General features: G+C 40.1%; 1 protein-coding gene and 1 pseudogene across 1 annotated transcript in view; one reads left to right on the top strand and one right to left on the bottom strand.

Annotated features, from left to right (window-relative positions):
• The window catches only part of ZNF571 (zinc finger protein 571), a 183,991-nt gene that overhangs the window by 93,096 nt on the left and 65,676 nt on the right, over positions 1-25,219 (bottom strand). The window lies entirely within an intron of this gene.
• LOC132480621 (glycine cleavage system H protein, mitochondrial-like) lies at positions 16,564-17,102 on the top strand (annotated as a pseudogene).

The following is a 25,219-nucleotide window of genomic DNA, read 5'->3' as shown; positions in this document are numbered from 1 at the left end:
GTGGAACAACTCTCAACTATGTGGCAGTAAGTGTCAATTGAAATGATTCTGGAAACTCTTTGACATCACCTGGAGAAGCTGGGAAGCACATGCCCTAGAACAAAGCAAGTCCACCTGTAAGTATTTTACTTTAGAGTTATTCTTACACAGGCTTTTAAAGGCCTACAGAAATGTTCAAAACAGCACCACTTGAAATAGGAGGGAAAAATCTGGAAACAACTCAAATATCCATCAAGAGGCTATATAAATAAAATTTGGTGGATGTACACAGTAGAGTGCTGCCCAACATTGAGAAAATGAACAAATTCCCAGAACATATTGTTGAGTTTTTTTTTAAGTGACAATACATAGAATGTCATTTCACTAAATTTCAAAACACATGCAAATCTAAACAATATGTTATTTGGGGATATGTACATATATGGCAAATCTATAAAGAAAACCAGGGGAATGACTAAATTCAGGTGATGGTTAACTTTATGGGAGAAGGGGAAGGAATGTGATGGGGGAGGAGCATCTGGGACACTTTAGGGACTTCCCTCGTGCTCCAGTGGGTAAGACTTTGAGTTCCCAATGCAGGGGGCCCAGGTTCGATCAATCATTGGGGAAACAGATCCTGCATGCATGCCACAACGAAGAGACTGCATGCTGCAACTGAGAGTCTGCATGCCACAACTAAGAAGTCCGCATGCCACAACTAAAAGATCCCACATGCCACTACTAAAGATCATGCACGTGGCAATGAAGATCCCGCGTGCTGCAACTAAGACCCAGAGCAGCCTAAATAAATAAATATTTAGGACACTTCAAAGAAATTGATAATAACTTTTTCTTAAGCTGAGTGGTAGGTCTACAGAATTTATTTTCATTCATTCAACTGTACTTATGTTCATATATATATATGCTTGTGTGTGGAATTCTAAGTTAGTAAATAGGCTCAAAATGAAACAGGATGAAAATATGAAATAGCTGAACAATTGTTATTACTGAATTCAAGCCAAGGAATTCTCTGACACAACCCAAAGAATTAAAGGAATATAAGAAGCAAGAATATAAACCCAGAGAATGTATTCAGGAGAACTTGATGAAGATAAAACTAGAAAATAATGGCATAGAAAAATTTTAAAAAATACAGTTGACCCTTGAACAACACAGATTTGAACTGTGCAGGTCCACTTATACATGGATTTTTTTCAATAAATACGTGCTGTAGTACTACATTATTTGCAGTTGGTTGAATCCTCAGATGTGGGACCTAGGATGTAAATATGGAAGACCAACTGTAAAGTTATACACAGGTTTTCAATTGCACAGCGGGTCAGCGCCCCAACCCCCATGTATTTCAAGGATCAACTGTACAACCAAAACTAGTTTTTAAAAAAATGACCAAAATCTTGTCATTTGAAAAGAGCAAGGGTAGACTTTTGCTTACATACAGTGAGTAGGTCACATGCATTTATTTCCCATCACTATCCAAAAAGAGATGAAAATAACAATGACAACAAAAACAAATGTGAAGACAAAACTACAACAAATAAGAAAATTCAAGGAACTCTGGTATGAAAGAGCTTATGAGTGTGATAAATTAAGCAATTTACAAATTCCTTGAAAGGCCCAGGTTCCACAGAAAAGGACCTTGGTGAGGTATGGATCTGGAAGTAGAGGACTGGTTGAAAATTTATACACAAACTCATTGCCCTGATCTTCCCCCTCTACAGTTAACTTTGCTCCTTGTCTAATAAAATACATTTGATCTCTGGATAAATTGATTTTGAGAAGATGTAGAGGATGCACAAACAAGGGCAGACAGACACAGTTAGAATGAGTAATAACCACAGTCTGAAATCTTCTTAAGCTTCTTTCCCTATCCTGGTCCCAGTCTCCAGGAACTCAACACATAACCTTCACAGGCAGGAAACTGGAGGAGTCCTCTAAGGAGAAACTAAAGAGCAAAGAGAATAGAATTCTGGGGGTGTCCCAGAGAAAAGATTGCTTCTGAAATCCATCAGTCGGCAGGCTCTAACTCATGACTGAAAGTAAGGATTACCACATGGTTGAGAAAAGTACCTAAAATGAAAGACAGAGAACAATTCAAACAGGAAAAGGGAATTTGGTCATAACAAAGACAATACATGTAGCTAAGAGAACTTTAAATAAATAATATTTACATAATTGAATATCATACCTATCACATGCATAATATAATTATATACTATTCATATAATTATGAATTGAATATAATATATATACTATATATAACATTAATATATAATTTAATAAATATCAGAGAAGATATTGCATTCCTAAAGAACAGTATACTATATAGAAAAAAACCATGAGAGAGCTCTAGGAAATTAAAAATATGAATTATTAAAAATTAAATAGAAGTAGAAGATAAAATTCCTAGAGTTGAGTAAAAAGATAGAGAAAATAGGAAGAAAACATTTAGAAGCTTAAGCTATGTAAGTTCCATCAAATAATTCCAGTGAGAGAGAGGAAAGAAGGAAAGAAAGAAAATACACAAAAAATTTCCAGCCCAGAAGTACATGAGTCTCTAGAATGAAAATATCCACCTGACACCCAGCATTAAAAAATTTTAAAGAGGGATTTTCCAGGTGGTCCAGTGGTAAAGAATCCGCCTTCCAATGCAGCAGGATGCTGGTTCAATCCCTGGTCAACGAACTAAGATCCCACATGCTGCAGGGCAACTAAGCCCGCATGCCACAACTACTGAGCCCATGCACCTCAGCTAGAGAGCCTGCATGCTCTGGAGCCCACGTGCCACAATTAGAGAGAAGCCCATACGCCACATGGAAAGATCGTGCAGGTTGCAACTAAGACCCGACACAGCCAAAAATAAATTTAAAAAAAATTTTAAAGATCCACACCAAGGAACAAAATTACAAAATTTTAGTACATTGTGTGATATATATCACTCTAAACTTTCCAGGAGGGTTGGGAACACAGATAACGCACAAAGAAATAGAAAACAGATGACAAGTCTTTACAAAAGCAACATTAGCTACTGTAAGATTTTATCTGATGTTATGCCTTCAAATTCTAATTTATAGTAGAATTCTCACCACAGGCAATAAGTGAGATTGCGATAAAGGTATTTTCAGACAGTGAGAACTTAAACATTTACCTCAAAGGCATGCATTTGAACGAAGTTGTTGGAGAGAGGCAATCAGCAAAAATGAGAAACATACAAAATTAACAAGACTTGGAACATAGGAATTCAATTCCGGAAAAGGGAGAAGGGAAGTCTTACAGAAACCCTGCAGTCCAGACTGGAGCTACAAGATGATGGCTGTGAAAGAGATTCGGCAAGGGGGAGAAAAAGTATCAGATAAATTTGAACATTTGGAAAAATCATTGCTTAGAGTTTGACACTTTGGAGGGGTGGGGGGAACATTTAGAAAAGGGTAGCAATAGGAGCAAGTACATATACATATAAACCAAGTCAGCTAAATCCACAATAAAAAAATTTGTGTAAAAAATATACTTGGCTTCCCTGGTGGCGCAGTGGTTGAGACTCCGCCTGCCATGTCCTGGTCCGGGAAGATCCCACATGCCGCGGAGCGGCTGGGCCTGTGAGCCATGGCTGCTGAGCCTGCGCGTCTGGAGCCTGTGCTCTGCAATGTGAGAGGCCACAACAGTGAGAGGCCCGCATACAGCAAAAAAAAAAAAAAAAAAAATATATATATATATATATATATATATATATATATATATATATATATATATATATATACACACACTTGGCTCTGAAGCACAAAAATATATAATCAGTATATAAATACCAAATACTGCTTTAACCAATAACTGTGATATAGTCATATTTGGAAGTGGTAAAGAGAGAGGAATGAGGGTGGGAGGGTCTTGGTTTTTTTTTTTTTTTTGCGGTACGCGGGCTTCTCACCGCTGTGGCCTCTCCCTTTGCGGAGCACAGGCTCCGCGGCCACGGCTCTCGGGCCTAGCCGCTTCGCGGCATGTGGGATCTTCCCGGACCGGGGCACAAACCCATGTCCCCTGCATCGGCAGGTGGACTCTCAACCACTGCGCCACCAGGGAAGCCCGAGGGTCTTGTTTTAAATGAGGTCTGAAGTTTTGATCATTAAACAGGACATTTAAATTATTTTAACCACTAAAATGAGACTGATAAATTTATTTACTTATTTTTGGCGGCATTGGGTCTTCGTTGCTGTGCACGTCTTTCTCTAGTTGCGGCGAGCGGAGGCTACTGTTCGTTGCGGTGCATGGGCTTCTCATTGCAGTGGCTTCTCTTGTTGCGGAGCTCAGGCTCTAGCCTCGTGAGCTTCAGCAGTTGTGGCATGTGGGCTCAGTAGTTGTGGCACACGGGCTTATTTGCTACGCAGCATGTGGCTTCTTCCCGAACCAGGGCTCAAACCCAGGTCACCTGCATTGGCAGGTAGATTCTTAACCACTGTGCCACCAGGGAAGCCCGAGACTGATCTTTTAACGAACAGTGGTAAAAGGAATTTTTTATTACCTAAGAGTGACTAAGGACGTTACTGGGCTCCTATACAAATATATAATTTTTACTCCCCTTCATGTTACCATGTAGTCCTCATTTCTACATTTTGGTATGGGCCCAGGAATACATTATTATGATCCTATCATAATAAAGGAGATAATTTTGTCTCCTTTTCCCCCCAGTATTTATGCCTGAAATTATTTTACTTAATTAAGTGCCAGTCATAATTCTGAAGGCACACCTAACTACCATGTAATTAATCAAAATGCCACACATCCAGCCTCATACACAGAAACAGCGATGCACAAGCACAGACCCTGTGGAAAACCATAACCAGAGGCGTTGGCCTATCAAAACCATTCCAGAAATAATGCACGATGGAGCACAGCCACATTCACGGACACACACAATCTCACGCACTTCACTAACCAACCGCGCAGACTTCCGGCTTCAGAGCTGGGCATAATCGTCTATTCTCTGCGGAGTCATCGCAGTACCCCATCCAAATAATTACACGCAAGAATAGCCCCACGCACAGAAACAACCCTGTCCAGATTACACACTCAGGCACACTGGCATCCAGCCGGCTCCGGAATCCTGGCCCCTGGCAGGTTCTACCGCCCCGTTCCAAACCCAGCAACTCCCTCTGGAAGAAGCAAGGGAGCACACTCACTCCTCTTTGCGCCTGCGCACTAGTGACTGTGCGGAGACTTCCCGGTAATCTCCGGGAGGGGCGGGTCGCGGAGCCGGTAACCAATGAAAACAAAGCCAGAGGCCAAGATGCTTCCCGCCGGGTAGCAGGCCGGAGTCGGTCTCAACGTGTTTTTCCGAGGGTTCGTGTTCACGGGTCTGAGGTTTCCTGGAGCCTCCTCGGCCTTTTACCGCCTCCTACATGCTTGGAGGAGGCGTGAGACTTGCGTCTGACAGAGACAGGCACTTCCCAGAACCCCAGCGTCACAGCCCTGGGAAAGAGCTGTTCTCCTATGCCTGTTCCACTGGAGTGTGGTGAGACGGGAACCTGTGTAGCCGCAGCTTTTCTCAGACACCTATGTTTGGGAGGGGACAGGCGGCACTCTGGAGACCCGACTGCGCATGGGAAGCAGAGGGTTTAGGGCATTTGGGGCCTAGAGTCTTCTGCCGCTCTATGTTTCCCCCCAGGTTTCCACCAGGTTGGTGCAGGTTGACCTCGTGTTAGGCTGCACCCTGCAGGTCTGCAAGCCGTGTAGTTGCCCAGCAGCGGGGTTGCAAGAAAGAGCATGGAGATAGCGGTAGAGACATCAAGGGTTTATTGGCTAGGGAATCTTTCAGCTCTGAAGCAAAGGCACTGGGGTGATACCCCACTGTGTATGGCAGACATCAGGCAGGACACAGGCAGTAGTCTTCCTCTCGGGGGAGGAGAAGGAGGAGGAGGTTACCAATTATAGGGGAATTGATGTCAGGTGGGCTCATTAGTTTCCAGGGAAACCAATAGAAGAGTGTGTCCCTCACTGCCCCTTTGGTTAACAACCATCACTGGGGCAGGTGTTGCCCCCTGATAAACTAGCATACTGTAGCCATTCTGGTCTTGATCTCAGACAGCAGTGAGCCATGGCTTGAAGTGAGATTTTAGTTCCCTGCCCAGGAATTGGACCTGGGTAGCCCAGATGAAAACCAGGAATCCTAGCTGCTAGACCACCAAAGGCTAGGGGCTAGAAGCAAAGTTCCCTTGGCTTTTGCCTCATTTGAAAAATGAATTTCTCAAGGAGGCAAAAACTGCAAAAACAGGTACAAAGTTTATTGTTAGAGACACAACACAAGTGGGAGAGCACACGGAGAAACAATTTGTTTATTTAAGACAGAAGCAAGACAGAGATACGCACCCGGAGAGAAGGGGTGTGGGTGTCCTCCCTAATGAGGAGGAGCGCAGTAAAGAGGAGGTCAAATAATTGGGGCTTGTGCTGCGGCACAAGGGAGCAAAGATGAGGAAGAGGCACCCTTGCTCACTCCCTGAGAGGAGCTGCTTGGGTCCTTAAATGGGGTAACAATAGGAGCAGATCCATGGGTTGGGCAGGAGGCGTAGCCTAGGTGGTCAGCCCACCCTCTTGGTGGGCTCCCAGCCCCTCAGAAACGGCAGTTGGTTTGTGGCTTTTTGTATCCTATTGTTCATAATTGCCCCAAATGCGTGTGTGTGCAGTTATTTTTAGTCCCTTATAATTTCTTTGTATTCCGTTGCTCAAGGAGATGTCTGTCCAGGTGCAAGCACTCTGGTAGAGGGTCCCAGGTCCCAGCCTATCTCAGAAGGACCCATAGGACACTTCTGGAGAAACAAAGGCAATGAACGGCCTCAGGGGTGACCAGCTGCAGTGTCAGAACTGTAGCGTATCCAGAGCTGTGAGCCCAGACATTCTAGTCTTCTATTTTGTTTGCGTGCATGTGAAAGTGAGGGGCAGAGATGGTAGTGGAGACTGGGTTTTGACCAATCTTCAAGAAAGACCAGATATCTCAGGCACCCCTTTCCCTAGCTACTGCCATTCTCCACAGAAGTCATGTGAGAAGGAGAGAATTGCTGCTGCACATCAAAAAATCAAATTCAAGGTGAGTTTGTGCTTCCTCTTTGTTGCATGAAATGCATTTCGTTTTTCAGTATGTGGAAACGTCTGGTGTCCTCCTGAAACATTTTCATTGATTTACCCTTAAGTCTTCCTTCCACAGGGCAAGTCACAGGTCCTGGGGATAGATCCCATTCCCCAGTGCACCCAGATGTCCTTCTGGTTAATTATTTGCATTTTGCAAATAATTTAATTCTTCCTGTTGTCTCTCTTTTATTAAACATTCTTAGGCTGTAGAAATGAAACTCTGGAGGATAGTAGACTATTATTTTAGACAGTGATTTATTAATGAAGAGAATATACCTGCTTGGAATCACACAGTGGATATTCTTTTTTTTTTTTTTTTTTTTTTTTTTTTTTTTTAGTACGTGGGCCTCTCACTGTTGTGGCCTCTCCCATTGTGGAGCACAGGCTCTGGATGCGCAGGCTCAGCAGCCATGGCTCACGGGCCCAGCCGCTCTGCGGCATGTGGGATCTTCCCAGACCGGGGCACGAACCCGCGTCCCCTGCATCGGCAGGCGGACTCTCAACCACTGTGCCACCAGGGAAGCCCTGGATATTCTTAATCTTCTACAAAGGCTTGAGATCAAAAGCAAATAGGGTAGGAGATGGTTTGACTCATTTCAATCAGTGACAAGGACTTTGCTTTGTGAAACTTTTAAGAGTACGAATGTAGTTGGTGGTTTGAGAGGTCTGTTTCAACTAGGGTGGAGATCCCACCACCACTCTACTCCAGAATACCTAATGGTATTTTTTGTAGTACTGGCCAGGTCTACTTCCTGGTTTGTCAGCATAACTTTGTTTCAGGCCACATTTTTGTGTGATGTGTGAGCAGTATGGTATAATGGCTAAGAGTGTGGGTCTAATACCTGGGTTAAAATCCTAGCTCTAACACTTGCTAGGTATGTGAGCTGCTTGGGTAGTTTATTCAACCTCTCCTTGCCATAGTTTCTTTTTTTTTCCCAAAATATTTTGTAAAGACTTTTTTTTAAGAGCAGTTTTAGGTTTACAACAAAATTGAGAGGAAAGTACCGAGATTTCCTGTATATCCCCTGTCCCAATACATACATAGCTTACCCCATTATTAATAACCCCCACCAGAGTGGTACCTTTTTTTTTTTTAACCAAGGATGAACCTACATCAACGCATAAGTCACCCAAAGTCCATAATTTACCTTACTGTTGTACCTTAGTGTTGTACATTCTGTGGTTTGGGACAAATGTATAATGACATATATCCATCATTCCAACGTCATAGAGTGTTTTCATTACCTGAAAAAATCCTCTGTGCTCTGCTGATTCATCTCCACCCACCCCCCACAAACACTGATCTTTTTTTTTTTTTTTTTTTTTTTTGCGGTACGCGAGCCTCTCACTGTTGTGTCCTCTCTCGTTGCGGAGCACAGGCTCCGGACGTGCAGGCTCAGCGGCCATGGCTCACGGGCCCAGCCGCTCCGCGGCATGCGGGATCTTCCCGGACCGGGGCACGAACCCGTGTCCCCTGCATCGGCAGGTGGACTCTCAACCACTGTGCCACCAGGGAAGCCCAACACTGATCTTTTTATTGTCTCCATGGATTTCCTTTTTCCAGAATGTCGTATAGTTGGAAGCAGACAGTATGTAACCTCTTCAGATCAGCTTCTTTCACTTAGTACTATGCATTTAAGTCTCCTTCATATGTTTTCATGGCTTGATGCTTATTTCTTTTTTAGCACTGAATGATAGTCCATAGTCTGGAGGGACCACAGTTTATCCATTCACTTACTGAAAGTCATCTTGGTTGCTTCTAAGTTTTGGCAATTATAATAAAGCTGCTGTAAACATCTGTGTGCAGGTTTTTGTGTGAACATGTTTTCATCTACTTAAGGTAAATACCAAAGATCTTTATTACTGGGTTGTATGGTAAGAAAGAGTATGTTTAGTTTTGTAAAAAAACACCAAACTTTCTTCCAAGGTGGCTGTGCCATAGTTTCTTTTTTTTTTTTTTTTTAATTTTTATTTATTTATTTATTTATTTATTTTACAAATTTAATCAGTTATACATATACATATGTTCCCATATCCCCTCCCTTTTGCGTCTCCCTCCCACCCTCCCTATCCCACCCCTCCAGGCGGTCACAAAGAACCGAGCTGATCTCCCTGTGCTATGCGGCTGCTTCCCACTAGCTATCTACCTTACGTTTGGTAGTGTATATATGTCCATGCCGCTCTTTCACTTTGTCACAGCTTACCCTTCCCCCTCCCCATATCCTCAAGTCCATGCTCTAGTAGGTCTGTGTCTTTATTCCTGTCTTACCCCTATGTTCTTGATGACATTTTTTTCTTAAATTCCATATATATGTGTCAGCATACAGTATTTGTCTTTCTCTTTCTGACTTACTTCACTCTGTATGACAGACTCTAGGTCCATCCACCTCATTACAAATAGCTCAATTTCATTTCTTTTTATGGCTGAGTAATATTCCATTGTATATATGTGCCACATCTTCTTTATCCATTCATCCGATGATGGACACTTAGGTTGTTTCCATCTCCGGGCTATTGTAAATAGGGCTGCTATGAACATTTTGGTACATGTCTCTTTTTGAATTATGGTTTTCTCAGGGTATATGCCCAGTAGTGGGATTGCTGGGTCATATGGTAGTTCTATTTGTAGTTTTTTAAGGAACCTCCATACCGTTCTCCATAGTGGCTGTACCAATTCACATTCCCACCAGCAGTGCAAGAGTGTTCCTTTTTTTCCACACCCTCTCCAGCATTTATTGTTTCTATATTTTTTGATGATGGCCATTCTGACTGGTGTGAGATGATATCTCATTGTAGTTTTGATTTGCATTTCTCTAATGAGTAAAGATGTTGAGCATCCTTTCATGTGTTTGTTGGCTGTCTGTATATCTTCTGTGGAGAAATGTCTATTTAGGTCTTCTGCCCATTTTTGGATTGGGTTGTTTGTTTTTTTGCTATTGAGCTGCATGAGCTGCTTATAAATTTTGGAGATTAATCCTTTGTCAGTTGCTTCATTTGCAAATATTTTCTCCCATTCTGAGGGTTGTCTTTTCGTCTTGTTTATGGTTTCCTTTGCTGTGCAAAAGCTTTTAAGTTTCATTAGGTCCCATGTGTTTATTTTTGTCTTTATTTCCATTTCTGTAGGAGGTGGGTCAAAAAGGATCTTGCTGTGATTTATGTCATAGAGTGTTCTGCCTATGTTTTCCTCTAAGAGTTTGATAGTGTCTGGCCTTACATTTAGGTCTTTAATCCATTTTGAGCTAATTTTTGTGTATGGTGTTAGGGAGTGATCTAATCTCATACTTTTACATGTCCCTGTCCAGTTTTCCCAGCACCACTTATTGAAGAGACTGTCCTTTCTCCACTGTACATTCCTGCCTCCTTTATCAAAGATAAGGTGACCATATGTCCGTGGGTTTATCTCTGGGCTTTCTATCCTGTTCCATTGATCTATCTTTCTGTTTTTGTGCCAGTACCATACTGTCTTGATTACTGTAGCTTTGTAGTATAGTCTGAAGTCAGGGAGCCTGATTCCTCCAGCTCCGTTTTTCGTTCTCAAGATTGCTTTGGCTATTCGGGGTCTTTTGTGTTTCCATACAAATTGTGAAATTTTTTGTTCTAGTTCTGTGAAAAATGCCATTGGTAGTTTGATAGGGATTGCATTGAATCTGTAGATTGCTTTGGGTAGTAGAGTCATTTTCACAATGTTGATTCTTCCAATCCAAGAACATGGTACATCTCTCCATCTATTTGTATCATCTTTAATTTCTTTCATCAGTGTCTTATAATTTTCTGCATACAGGTCTTTTGTCTCCTTAGGTAGGTTTATTCCTAGATATTTTATTCTTTTTGTTGCAATGGTAAATGGGAGTGTTTCCTTGATTTCACTTTGAGATTTTTCATCATTAGTATATAGGAATGCCAGAGATTTCTGTGCATTAATTTTGTATCCTGCAACTTTACCAAATTCATTGATTAGCTCTAGTAGTTTTCTGGTAGCATCTTTAGGATTCTCTATGTATAGTATCATGTCATCTGCAAACAGTGACAGCTTTACTTCTTCTTTTCCCATTTGGATTCCTTTTATTTCCTTTTCTTCTCTGATTGCTGTGGCTAAAACTTCCAAAACTAGGTTGAATAAGAGTGGTGAGAGTGGGCAACCTTGTCTTGTTCCTGATCTTAGTGGAAATGGTTTCAGTTTTTGACCATTGAGGACGATGCTGGCTGTGGGTTTGTCATATATGGCCTTTATTATGTTGAGGAAAGTTCCCTCTATGCCTACTTTCTGCAGGGTTTTTATCATAAATGGGTGTTGAATTTTGTCGAAAGCTTTCTCTGCATCTATTGAGATGATCATATGGTTTTTCTCCTTCAATTTGTTAATATGGTGTATCACGTTGATTGATTTGCATATATTGAAGAATCCTTGCATTCCTGGAATAAACCCCACTTGATCATGGTGTATGATCCTTTTAATGTGCTGTTGGATTCTGTTTGCTAGTATTTTGTTGAGGATTTTTGCATCTATGTTCATCAGTGATATTGGCCTGTAGTTTTCTTTCTTTGTGACATCCTTGTCTGGTTTTGGTATCAGGGTGATGGTGGCCTCGTAGAATGAGTTTGGGAGTGTTTCCCCCTCTGCTATATTTTGGAAGAGTTTGAGAAGGATAGGTGTTAGCTCTTCTCTAAATGCTTGATAGAATTCACCTGTGAAGCCATCTGGTCCTGGGCTTTTGTTTGTTGGAAGATTTTTTATCACAGTTTCAATTTCAGTGCTTGTGATTGGTCTGTTCATATTTTCTATTTCTTCCTGATTCAGTCTTGGCAGGTTGTGCATTTCTAAGAATTGGTCCATTTCTTCCAGGTTGTCCATTTTATTGGCATAGAGTTGCTTGTAGTAATCTCTCATGATCTTTTGTATTTCTGCAGTGTCAGTTGTTACTTCTCCTTTTTCATTTCTAATTCTATTGATTTGAGTCTTCTCCCTTTTTTTCTTGATGAGTCTGGCTAATGGTTTATCAATTTTGTTTATCTTCTCAAAGAACCAGCTTTTAGTTTTATTGATCTTTGCTATCGTTTCCTTCATTTCTTTTTCATTTATTTCTGATCTGATTTTTATGATTTCTTTCCTTCTGCTAACTTTGGGATGTTTTTGTTCTTCTTTCTCTAATTGCTTTAGGTGCAAGGTTAGGTTGTTTATTCGAGATATTTCCTGTTTCTTAAGGTGGGATTGTATTGCCATAAACTTCCCTCTTAGAACTGCTTTTGCTGCATCCCATAGGTTTTGGGTCGTCGTGTCTCCATTGTCATTTGTTTCTAGGTATTTTTCAATTTCCTCTTTGATTTCTTCAGTGATCACTTCGTTATTAAGTAGTGTATTGTTTAGCCTCCATGTGTTTGTATGTTTTACAGCTCTTTTCCTGTAATTGATATCTAGTCTCATAGCATTGTGGTCGGAAAAGATACTTGATACAATTTCAATTTTCTTAAATTTACCAAGGCTTGATTTGTGACCCAAGATATGATCTATCCTGGAGAATGTTCCATGAGCACTTGAGAAAAATGTGTATTCTGTTGTTTTTGGATGGAATGTCCTATAAATATCAATTAAGTCCATCTTGTTTAATGTATCATTTAAAGCTTGTGTTTCCTTATTTATTTTCATTTTGGATGACCTGTCCATTGGTGAAAGTGGGGTGTTAAAGTCCCCTACTATGATTGTGTTACTGTTGATTTCTCCTTTTATGGCTGTTAATATTTCCCTTATGTATTGAGGTGCTCCTATGTTTGGTGCATAAATATTTACAATTGTTATATCTTCTTGGATTGATCCCTTGATCATTATGTAGTGTCCTTCTTTGTCTCTTCTAGTAGTCTTTATTTTAAAGTCTATTTTGTCTGATATGAGAATTGCTACTCCAGCTTTCTTTTGGTTTCCATTTGCATGGAATATCTTTTTCCATCCCCTTACTTTCAGTCTGTATGTGTCTCTAGGTCTGAAGTGGGTCTCTTGTAGACAGCATATATATGGGTCTTGTTTTTGTATCCATTCAGCCAGTCTGTGTCTTTTGGTGGGAGCATTTAGTCCATTTACATTTAAGGTAATTATTGATATGTATGTTCCTATTCCCATTTTCTTAATTGTTTTGGGTTCGTTATTGTAGTTCTTTTCCTTCTGTTGTGTTTCTTGCCTAGAGAAGTTCCTTCAGCATTTGTTGTAAAGCTGGTTTGGTGGTGCTGAACTCTCTCAGCTTTTGCTTGTCTGTAAAGGTTTTAATTTCTCCATCAAATCTGAATGAGATCCTTGCTGGGTAGAGTAATCTTGGTTGCAGGTTTTTCTCCTTCATCACTTTAAGTATGTCCTGCCACTCCCTTCTGGCTTGTAGAGTTTCTGCTGAGAGATCAGCTGTTATCCTGATGGGGATTCCCTTGTGTGTTATTTGTTGTTTTTGCCTTGCTGCTTTTAATATGATTTCTTTGTGTTTAATTTTTGACAGTTTGATTAATATGTGTCTTGGTGTATTTCTCCTTGGATTTATTCTGTATGGGACTCTCTGTGCCTCCTGGACTTGATTAACTATTTCCTTTCCCATATTAGGGAAGTTTTCAACTATAATCTCTTCAAATATTTTCTCAGTCCCTTTCTTTTTCTCTTCTTCTTCTGGAACCCCTATAATTCGAATGTTGGTGCGTTTAATGTTGTCCCAGAGGTCTCTGAGACTGTCCTCTGTTCTTTTCATTCTTTTTTCTTTATTTTGCTGTGCAGCAGTTATTTCCACTATTTTATCTTCCACCTCACTTATCCGTTCTTCTGCCTCAGTTATTCTGCTATTGATCCCATCTAGAGTATTTTTTATTTCATTTATTGTGTTTTTAATCGATGCTTGATTCGTCTTTAGTTCTTCTAGGTCCTTGTTAACTGTTTCTTGCATTTTGTCTATTCTATTTCCAAGATTTTGGATCATCTTTACCATCATTATTCTGAATTCTTTTTCAGATAGACTGCCTATTACCTCTTCATTTGTTAGGTCTGGTGGGTTTTTATCTTGCTCCTTCTCCTGCTGTGTGTTTTTCTGTCTTCTCATTTTGCTTATGTTACTGTGTTTGGGGTCTCCTTTTTGCAGGCTGCAGGTTCGTAGTTCCCGTTGTTTTTGGTGTCTGTCCCCAGTGGCTAAGGTTGGTTTAGTGGGTTGTGTAGGCTTCTTGGTGGAGGGGACTACTGCCTGTGTTCTGGTGGATGAGGCTGGGTCTTGTCTTTCTGGTGGGCAGGTCCACGTCTGGTGGTGTGTTTTGGGGTGTTTGCGGACTTTTTATGATTTGAGGCAGCCTCTCTGCTAATGGGTGGCGTTGTGTTCCTGTCTTGCTAGTTGTTTGGCATAGGGTGTCCAGCACTGTAGCTTGCTGGTCGTTGAGTGAAGCTGGGTGCTGGTGTTGAGATGGAGATCTCTGGAAGATTTTCGCCGTTTGATATTATGTGGAGCTGGGAGGTCTCTTGTGGACCAGTGTCCTGAAGTTGGCTCTCCCACCTCAGAGGCACAGCACTGACTCCTGGCTCCTCAATTTGGGATGATTTGTTGTCTATTCATGTATTCCACAGATGCAGGGTACATGGAGTTGATTGTGGAGCTTTAATCCGCTGCTTCTGAGGCTGCTGGGAGAGGTTTCCCTTTCTCTTCTTTGTTCTCACAGCTCCTGGGTCTCAGCTTTGGATTTGGCCCCGCCTCTGCGTGTAGGTCGCCGGAGGGCGTCTGTTCTTCGCTCAGACAGGACAGGGTTAAAGGAGCAGCCTCTTCGGGGACTCTGGCTCACTCAGGCCGGGTGGGAGGGAGGGGCACGGAGTGCGGGGCGAGCCTGCAGCGGCAGAGGTCGGCGTGACGTTGCACCAGCCCGAGGCGCGCCGTGCGTTCTCCCAGGGAAGCCGCCCCTGGATCCCGGGACCCCGGCAGTGGCAGGCTGCACAGTCTCCCGGAAGGGCGGTGTGGACAGTGACCTGCGCTCGCACACAGGCTTCTTGACGGCGGCAGCAGCAGCAGCCCCAGCGTCCCACGCCCGTCTCTGGGCTCCGCGCTTTCAGCCGCGACTCGCGCCCGTCTCTGGAGCTCCTTTACGCGGCGCTCTTAATCCCCTCTCCTCGCGCACCAGGAAACCAAGAGGGAAGAAAAAGTCTCCTGCCTCTTCGGCAGCTCCAGAGTTTTCCCGGACTCCCTCCCGGCTAGGTGTGGCACATTAGCCCCCTTCAGGCTGAGTTCTCGCCGCCAGCCCCAGTCCTCTCCCTGCGCTCTGACCGAAGCCCGAGCCTCAGCTCCAGCGCCGCCCGCCCCGGCGGGGGAGCAGACAAGCCTCTCGGGCTGGTGAGTGCCGCTCGGCACCGCTCCTCTGTGCGGGAATCTCTCTGCTTTGCCCTACCCAGGTATGTGGGGAGTTTCTTGCCTTTTGGGAGGTCTGGGGTCTTCTGCCAGCGTTCAGTAGGTGTCAAGCAGCTAATTTTAATCATAGGATTTTGTCCTCTGCCATAGTTTCTTAACTGGAAAATACCTACCGTGTAGCATTATTATGAGAGTTAGATGAGTTAATAGTGTAAAGTCCTTAGAATAGCCCCTGGCACATATTAAAAGCTCAGAAAACATTGCCTGTTATGATGTGGTAATTCTGGATCATTCCCCCTCAGCTTTCTGCAGATCAGGAACAATGACAGTGTGAACTTAAATTTCTTGGCACTTGTAGGTAAGAAAATGAAGGAACTGCTACTGAAGTCCTGTAGAGTGGCATTTAACTCTATGCCATTTACCTTCCTTTATGGGATTCCAGGCAACAACTGAATCCTTGATTTTCACCCCCACACACACACACCTATTGAGATATACTTGGCATATAACATTGTGTAAGTTTATGGTGTACAGTGTGAAGATTTGGTAAATGTATACATGGTGAAGTGATTACTACATAGTTAGCTCTGTGCGTGTATGTGTGGTGAGAACGTTTAAGATCTACTCTCTTAGCAACTTTCAAGTGTACAATACAGAATTGTTATCTATAGTCACCAAGATGGACATTAGATCCCCAGTTAGATCTTCTAACTGGAAGTCTGTACCCTTTAACCAACATCTTCCCGTTTCCCCAGTGCCCTAGCACCTGGCAAACTCCATCCACTTTTTGTTTCAACGAGTTTGGTTTTCTTAGACTCCACGTATAAGTGAGATCATACAGTATTCGTCTTTTTCTGACTTATTTCACTTACTGTAATGCTTTCAAGTTTCATTCATGTTGTCCCAAATGACAGGATTTCCTTCTCTTTTTTTTTGGCTAATATTCCATTGTGTGTGTTTATATCTATATATAAAGAAAATGTGTTGTATGCACATATCACATGTACATTTAACCCATTTTCTTTATCCATTTATTGGTGGACAGACAAGCTGGTTGCATGTTTTGGCTATTGTAAATAATGCTACAGTGAGCATCCCTGCGAACATGGCACTGCGAGTGGTGCGGAGCGTGTGGCCCGCGGTCTACAGCCTGCGTGCCTTCTCTGTGCCCAACGCGCCCTGCCCGCCGCGGCCCTGGGGACTGCAGGTGGGCGCCATCAGTGTGCTGCGCACCAGACCCGCTCTCCTGTCGGGTCGTAAATTCACAGACAAACATGAATGGGTAATAATAGAAAAAGGTGTTGGAACAGTGGGGATTAGCAATTTTGCACAGGAAGCTTTGGGAGATGTTGTTTACTGTAGTATGCCTGAAGTTGGGACAAAATGGAACAAACGAGGAGTTTGGTGCTTTGGAAAGTGTGAAAGCTGGTAGTGAACTATTCTCCTCTATCAGGAGAAGTAACTGAAATTAATGAAGCTTTAGCAGAAAATCCAGGACTTGTCAACAAATCTTGTTATGAAGATGGTTGGCTGATCAAGATGACACTCAGTAACCCTTCAGAACTAGATGAACTAATGAGTGAAGAAGCATATGAGAAATACATAAAATCTATTGAGGAGTGAAAATGGAACCCCTAAATAAACTAGTTTGAAACAACTTAATCTAGCATAGTTTTCTTAAATTAATGGTGGATAGATTTTTAAAAAGAACCTTTTAGCAAAAGAAACTACCTGCAGCAATGTTGCCTGAAGAAAATACCCCTTAACTCCCTAATGACTTCAGATAAACACCACATCTTTTTCACAACACCCTATAATTTTTAGGCTAATCTCCAGTTATAATATTCAGAATTCCTGAAATTATCTGTGGTAAAACTAGTTATAAAAATTATGTAATTCAAGGATAACATTGTTATCTTAACCTTGTATAATATTGTAACTTGCTTACAGCCATCCCTGGATTTGGGTCAAAGTACTCAATGAACTTTCCCACTGGAAATAAATTAATCTGATCCTGAGCTTTTCAGTATTGGGAAGTTTTTTGGTTTTTGTGTTTTTTAAAATATTTATTTATTTGTTGCATTGGGTCTTAGTTGCAGCAGGCAGTCTCTTTAATTGTGGCACACGGGCTCCTTAGTTGTGGCATGTGAACTCTTAGTTGTGGCATGCATGTGGGATCCAGTTCCCAGACCAGGGATTGAACCCAGACCTCCTGCATTGGGAGTGCGGAGTGTTAACCACTGCGCCACCAGGGAAATTCCAGTATTGGGAAGTTTTTGATAACTGATTCAATCTCCTTACTTGTTAGTGGTCTATTTACAGTTCCTATTTCTTCATGATTTAGTATGGGTAGGTGTATGTTTCTAGGATTTATTTCTTCTAGGTTATACAGTTGTTTCTGTATAATTGTTCATAATAGTCTCTTATCTTTGATATCAGTTGTAATGTCTCCTCTTTCATTTATAATTTTGTTTGAGTCCTCTCTTGTTGAGTATAGCTACAGGTTTCTCAATTTGGTTCATCTTTTGTAACAACCAATTCTTAATCTCATTGATTTTTTTTCTGTTTGCCTTTCTAGTGCCTATTTCATTTTTGCTCTTTTGATAAGATTTTGCTCTTCTGTCTGCTACTTTAGTCCTACTTTGTTCTTTTTCTAGTTCCTTGAGATGTAAACTTAGGTTAATTATTTTGGATCTTTCTTTTTTCTTAATGTAGGCATTTATCACTATAAACTTCCCTCTTAGAATTGATTTTGCTGCATCCCACTTGCTCAGTTCTCTTAATGAATAATATGCAGAAAGGAGCATACTTATTAATTTAAAGGAGACCAGGACTTCCAACTAGTCACTTAAACCTCTGTGTGTGTAAGAAGGAAATACTAGTAATCCTCCTTTGATTTGACAAGCCTTATACGTATTTACACCTTAAAGATTATAGAGATGTCACTAGAATAGCAAATCACCAAGATAGTCATTCAGAATTTCTTATTTTAGAGATTTGAGGTTATTCTCATAGATTTTAGCAATAATCTCTGAAGTCCAGGTATCTTACAAGATTCCATGATAGGAACAACAATTCCAAGGATATATTTTTAATAATATTAGAAAACATAGTAAGGTGCTTATAGTTATAAATATTCACGTGCTCTGTATTGGACAGGGTAACAAAGCTAAGCCTTTGTTAATATTCTCTATTTGTCATTTTATCACATCAGAACTTTTATAAGGTAAGAATGATATCTCTTTCATTGTAAATTCTAAGGTTGGGGAGGGGACATCACCTTTTTCTTCTGAGAAACTTTTTTGCTAATATTGTTAATTAAATAGATTTGCATTCTCCAGACAGATCTCTGAAATTTATTAATTAGTATTATTAGACATGGCTATCAAATCCCACAGAACCTACAAAAAGAATTCTTGGAACTAATAGTAATTTTAGCAGGATCACAGACTACAAAATCAGTATACAAAAGTCAGTCATGGACTTCCCTGGTGGCGCAGTGGTTAAGAATCTGCCTGCCAATGCAGCGGACACTGGTTCAATACCTGGTCCAGGAAGATCCGACATCCTGCGGAGCAACTAAGCCCGTGCACCACAACTACTGAGCCTGCACTCTAGAACCCACAAGCCACAACTATTGAGCCTATGCGCCACAACTACCAAAGCCCATGCACCCTAGAGCCTGTGTGCCACAACTACTGAGCCCATGTGCAGCAACTACTGAAGCTTGCGCACTCTAGGGCCTGCATGCTGCAACTACTGAGCCTGTGCTCTGCAACAAGAGAACCCACTGCAATGAGAAGCCCATGCACTGCAGCAAAGAGTATCCCCCACTTGCTGCAACTAGATAAAGCCCGCACGCAGTAATGAAGACCCAATGCAGCCACAAAAAAAATTTTTTTTTAATAAAAAACATTTTTTTTTAATTTAAGAAAAAGTCAATCATCTTTGGGACTTCCCTGGTGGTCCAGTGGTTAAGAGTCCACCTTCCAATGCAGGGAGCAGAGGTCCAATCCCTAGTTGGGGAACTAAGATCCCACATGCCGTGAAGTGTGGCCAAAATTTTTTAAAAATAATAAAAAATTAAAAAACAGTCATTTTTTCTATACTAGCAATGAACACCTAGAAGTTGAATTTTAAAAAACAATACCTATATGTGTATGTATAACTGATTTACTTTGCTGTACACCTGAAACTAACACAACACTAAATCAACTATACTCCAATAAAAATTTAAAAAATATAAACATTTTTTAAAAGACATACTTAGGAAATTTCAAGTATTCGATACAGTATGGTTAACTATAGTCAACATGCTGCACATTATCTCTCTAGAACTTCTTCATTTTGCGGAATTAAAACCTCGTACTCCAGTTATTTGTGTTAAATGTAGATTCTGTTCATGTCTTGAAAATATTAAATATTTATATTCAATAAAATATAAGTTAAAAAAAATAAAAAACAATACCATTTTCAGTAGCAACCCAAAAAGTGAAATGCTTAGGTATAAATCTAACAAAATATTTACAGAATCTATGTGGAGAACTACAAAAGAATGATGAAAGAATTCAAATACCTAAATAAATTATTTATGTTTTCACATATAGATTTTTTTGTTTGTGAATATTCAAAGCAGTTTTATTATCACTGGACAAAAACTATAACTCAAATGTCCATCAAAAAGTAAATGGATAGAGACATTTTGTACATCCACAAAATGGAATACAAAACAGCAACAAAAAGGGATGAATGTCAAAATAATGCTAAGTGTAACAAACAAAATACCACTTATATAAAATTGTCAAAAATTTATACTAATATGTAGTCACAAAGATCAGTTCTTGCTTGGGGATAAGGAATAGAAGAGAGGCTATATACAAAAAGGCACCAAGAAACTTTCGCAGGTGATGAATACGTCCATTATCTTGATGTTTCTGCAGGTATATACGCTTGTAAAAACACAACAGACTACACTTAATTTTTTTTTTTTTGGCTGTGTTGGGTCTTTGTTGCTGCACACAGGCTTTTCTCTAGTTGTGGTGAGTGGGGGCTACTCTTTGTTGCAGCACGCGGGCTTCTCATTGCAGTGGCTTCTCGTTACAGAGCATGGGCTCTAGGCGTGTGGGCTTCAGTAGTTGTGGCACGTGGGCTCTGGAGTGCAGGCTCAGTAGTTGTGGCACACGGGCTTAGTGGCTCCACGGTTTGTGGGATCTTCCCAGACCAGGGCTTGAACCCATATCCCCTGCATTAGCAGGTGGATTCTTAACCACTGTGCCACCAGGAAACCCCTATTTTTTAAAATTTTTATTTTATACTGGAGTATAGTTGATTAACAATGTTGTGTTCGTTTCAGGTGTACAGCAAAGTGATTCAGTTATTCATATATATGTATCTCTTCTTTTCCAAATTCTTTTCCCGTGTAGGTTATTACAGAATATTGAACTGAGTTCCCTGTGCTATACAGTAGATCCTTGTTGGTTATCTATTTTAAATATAGTAGTGTGTGTATGTCAATCCCAAACTCCCAGTTTATCCCTCCCCCACCACATATAGATTTTTATTCATGTATTGGATCACTCAATATTGTTAAGGTGTCAGTTCTTTCCAATTTGAGCTATAGATTTAAGTCAATTCAAATCAAAATACCAGAAGTCTTTTTTGTAGATATCAACAAGTTGATGCTAAAATTTTATGGAAAGACAAAGGAACAGAAATAGCCAATACAATTCTGGAAAAAAGTTGTAGGATTCACATTATCTTATTTCAAGACTTAATGTAAAGCTACGATAATCAAAGCAGCATGTTATTGTGAAAGAATAGACATATAGATCAAGGGAATAGAATAGAGACTCCAGAAATAGACTCATATGTATATGGTCAATTGATTTTTTTTCAGTATAGCACGAAGGTAGTTCAATGGAGAAAGGATAAATCATTTCAAAACATGATGCTGGAATAATTGAATGTCCATATGCAAAAGGATAAAAAAGTAACCCTGACACAGACCTTATCCCTTAATAAAAAATTAACTCAAAATGAATTATAGACCCACATATAAAATGCTATAAAACTTAGAAAATAGGAAGTATTCTGCATGGCTTTGGGTTTAGCAGTAAGTCAGGTATTTTGTAGGATATTCATCAGTTTGGATTTATCTAATGTTTTCTCATGATTAGATTGAATTGACAGATTTTGGAGGGAAGAATACTTCAGTGGTGATGTACTCTCTTCACATTACATCAAGGGATACAATATGTGCTACTACTGGTGATGTTAGCCTTGATCACTTGCTTACGGTAATGTCTGTCAGATTTTCCATTGTAAATTTACTGTTTTTCTCTTTGGAGTTAATAAATTTGGGGAGATACTTTGAAGCTACATGACTATTTTGTTTCTCATTAAACTTTCATTCACTGATTTTACCATTCATTAGTGAATCTTGCCTGCAACAATTAAAATTGTGATTAGCTAATGATGATTTTTTTTACCTTCCTTATTTCGTCTATATTTACTAATAAGAATTCTTCTATAAGGAACTGTTGTTCCTACCTCATTTATATGTGTGTATGTCATTTATATATGTATGGATCCATAAATATTTATTATAATACACATACAAACAGATACACAGTCCAACATTGTTATTTTTCGGGGGGGGTCAAATTGTTCCTTTAGCCTTTGGGAGCTATTCTATTTTTTATTTTCTTAATTTTTATTTTGTATTGGAGTATAGTTGATTTACAATGCTGTGTTAGTTTCAGTTGTACAGCAAAGTGATTTAGTTATACATGTACATATATCTATTCTTTTTCAAAGTCTTTTCCCATTTAAGTTATTACAGAATATTGAGTAGAGTTCCCTGTGCTTTACACTAGGTCCTTGTTGGTTATCTATTTAAAAAAAAAAACTGGTATAGGGAAGTTTATAGCAACTTTATTCATGATTGCCAAAACTTGGAAGTAACCAAGATGTCCTTCAGTAAGTGAATGGATAAATGAACTGTGGAACATCCAGACAATGGGCTGTGTGGCATGAGGGGTCTAGTTCCCCAACCAGGGATCAAATTCGTGCCCCCTGCAGTGGAAGCATGGAGTCCTAACCACTGGACTGCCAGGGAATTCCCTGGTTATCTATTTCAAATATAGTAGTGTGTATATGTCAATCCCAAACTCCCAATTTATCCCTCCCCCCAACCTTTCCCCTTTGGTAACCGTAAGTTTGTTTTCTAAATCTGTGAGTCTGTTTCTGTTTTGTAAATAAGTTCATTTGTATCTTTTTTTTGTTTTGTTAGATTCCACATATAAATGGTATCATATGGTATTTGTCTTTCTCTGACTTACTTCACTTAGTATGATAATCTCCAGGTCCATCCATGTTGCTGCAGATAGCATTATTTCATTCTTGTTAATGCCTAAGTAGTATTCCATTGTATATATGTGCCACATCTTCTTTATCCATTCATCTGTCGATGGACATTTAGGTTGCTTCCATGTCTTAGCTATTGTAAACAGTGTTGCAATGAACATTGGGGTGCATGTATCTTTTCGAATTATGGTTTTCTCCAGATGTATGCCCAGGAGTGGGATTGCAGGATCATATGGTAGCTCTATTTTTAGTTTAAGGAACCTCCATACTGTTCTGTACAGTGGCTGTACCAATTTACATTCCAACCAACAGTATAGGAGGGTTCACTTCTCTCCACACCCTCTCCAGCATTTGTTATTTGTGGATTTTATTTATTTTAGGCCGTGCCACACGGCATGTGGGATCTTAGTTCACTGACCAGGCATCAAAGCCATGCCCCCTGCATTGGGAGCACAGAGTGTTAACCACTGGACTGCCAGGGAAGTCCTGTTTGTGGATTTTTTGATGATAACCATTCTTACTGATGTGAGTTGATATCTCGCTGTAGTTTTCATTTGCATTTCTCTAATGGTGACGTTGAACATCTTTTCATGTGCTTCTTGGCCATCTGTATGTCTTCTTTGGAGAAATGTCTATTTAGGTCTTCTGCCCATTTTTGAATTGGGATGTTTGTTTTTATGATATTAAGCAGCATGAGCTGTTTGTAAATCTTGGAGACTAATCCCTTGTCGGTCACATTGTTTGCAAATGTTTTCTCCCATTCTGTGGGTTGTATTTTGAAAAAGATACTGCTGCAATTTATGTCAGAGAGTGTTCTACCTTAGTTTTCCTCTAAGAGTTTTATAGAAACTCACATTTAGATCTTTAATCCATTTTGAGTTTATTTTTGTATATGGTGTTAAGGAGTGTTCTAATTTCATTTTTTTACATGTAGCTGTCCAGTTTTCCCAGCAGCATTTATTGAAGAGAATGCCTTTCCTCCATTGTATGGTCTTGCCTCCTTTGCCATACATTAATTGACCATAGGTGCATGGGTTTATTTCTGGGTTTTCTGTCCTGTTCCATTGATCTATATGTCTATTTTTGTGCCAGTACCATACTGTTTTGATGACTATAGCTTTGTAGTATAGTCTGAAGTCACGGAGCCTGATTGCTCCAGCTCTGTTTTTCTTTCTCAAGATTGCTTTGGCTATTCAGGGTCTTTTGTGTCTCCATACATATTTTAAGGTTTGTTTTTTTTTTGTTCTAGTTCTGTGAAAAATGCCATTGGTAAGTTGATAGGGACTGCATTGAATCTGTAGATTGCCTTGGGTAGTATAGTCATTTTGACATATTGATTCTTCCAATCCAAGAACATGGTATATCTTTTCATCTGTTTTTGTCATCTTCCACTTCTTTAATCAGCGTTTTATAGTTTTTAGAGTATGGGTCTTTTGTCTCCTTGGGTAGGTTTATTCCTAGGCATTTTATTCTTTTTTGATGTGATGGTAAATGGGATTGTTTCTTTAATTCTTCTTTCTGATCTTTTGTTGTTAGAAATGCAACAGACTTCTGTGTTTTAGTTTTGTAACCTGCAACTTTACTGAATTAATTGATGAGCTGTAGTAGTTTTCTGGTAGTGTGTTTAGGATTTTCTATGTATAGTATCATGTCATATGCAAACAGTGACAGTTTTCCTTCTTCTTTCCCATTTTGGATTCCTTTTATTTCTTCTTCTTCTCTGACTGCCATAGCTAGGACTTCCAAAACTATGTTGAATGAAAGTGGTGAGCATGGACATCCTTGTTTTGTTACTGATCTTAGAAGAAATGCTTTCAGCTTTTCACCACTGTGTATGATGTTAGCTGTAGAATTGTTGTATATGACCTTTATTGTGTTGAGATTTGTTCCCTCTGTGCCCACTTTCTGGAGAGTTTTTATCATAAATTGGTATTGAATTTTGTCAAAAGATTTTTCTGCATCTATTGAGATGATCATATGGTTTTACTCTTCTATTTGTTAATGTGGTGTATCACACTGATTGATTTGTGGATATTGAAAAATTCTTGCATCCCTAAGATGAATCCCACTTGATTGTGGTGTATGATCATTTTAATATATTGTTGGATTCCGTTTGCTAATATTTTGTTGAAGATTTTTGCCTATGTTCATCAGTGATATTAGCCTTTAATTTTCTTTTTTGTGGTATCTTTGGTTTTGGTATCAGGGTGAGAGTGGACTCAGAATGAGTTTGGGAGTGTTCCTTTCTCTGCAGTTTTTTGGAATAGTTTCAGAAGGACAGGTGTTAATTCTTCTCTAAATGTGTGATAGAATTTGCTTGTGAAGCCATCTGGTCCTGGACTTCTGTTTGTTGGGAGTTCTTATTTTATTTTATTTATTTACTTTTGACTGTATTG

This window comes from Mesoplodon densirostris, chromosome 19 (genome assembly GCF_025265405.1).
Source record: "Mesoplodon densirostris isolate mMesDen1 chromosome 19, mMesDen1 primary haplotype, whole genome shotgun sequence".
In the NCBI taxonomy this organism is placed as follows: Eukaryota; Metazoa; Chordata; class Mammalia; order Artiodactyla; family Ziphiidae; genus Mesoplodon; species Mesoplodon densirostris.
This window is presented reverse-complemented; position numbering and strand designations above follow the sequence as displayed.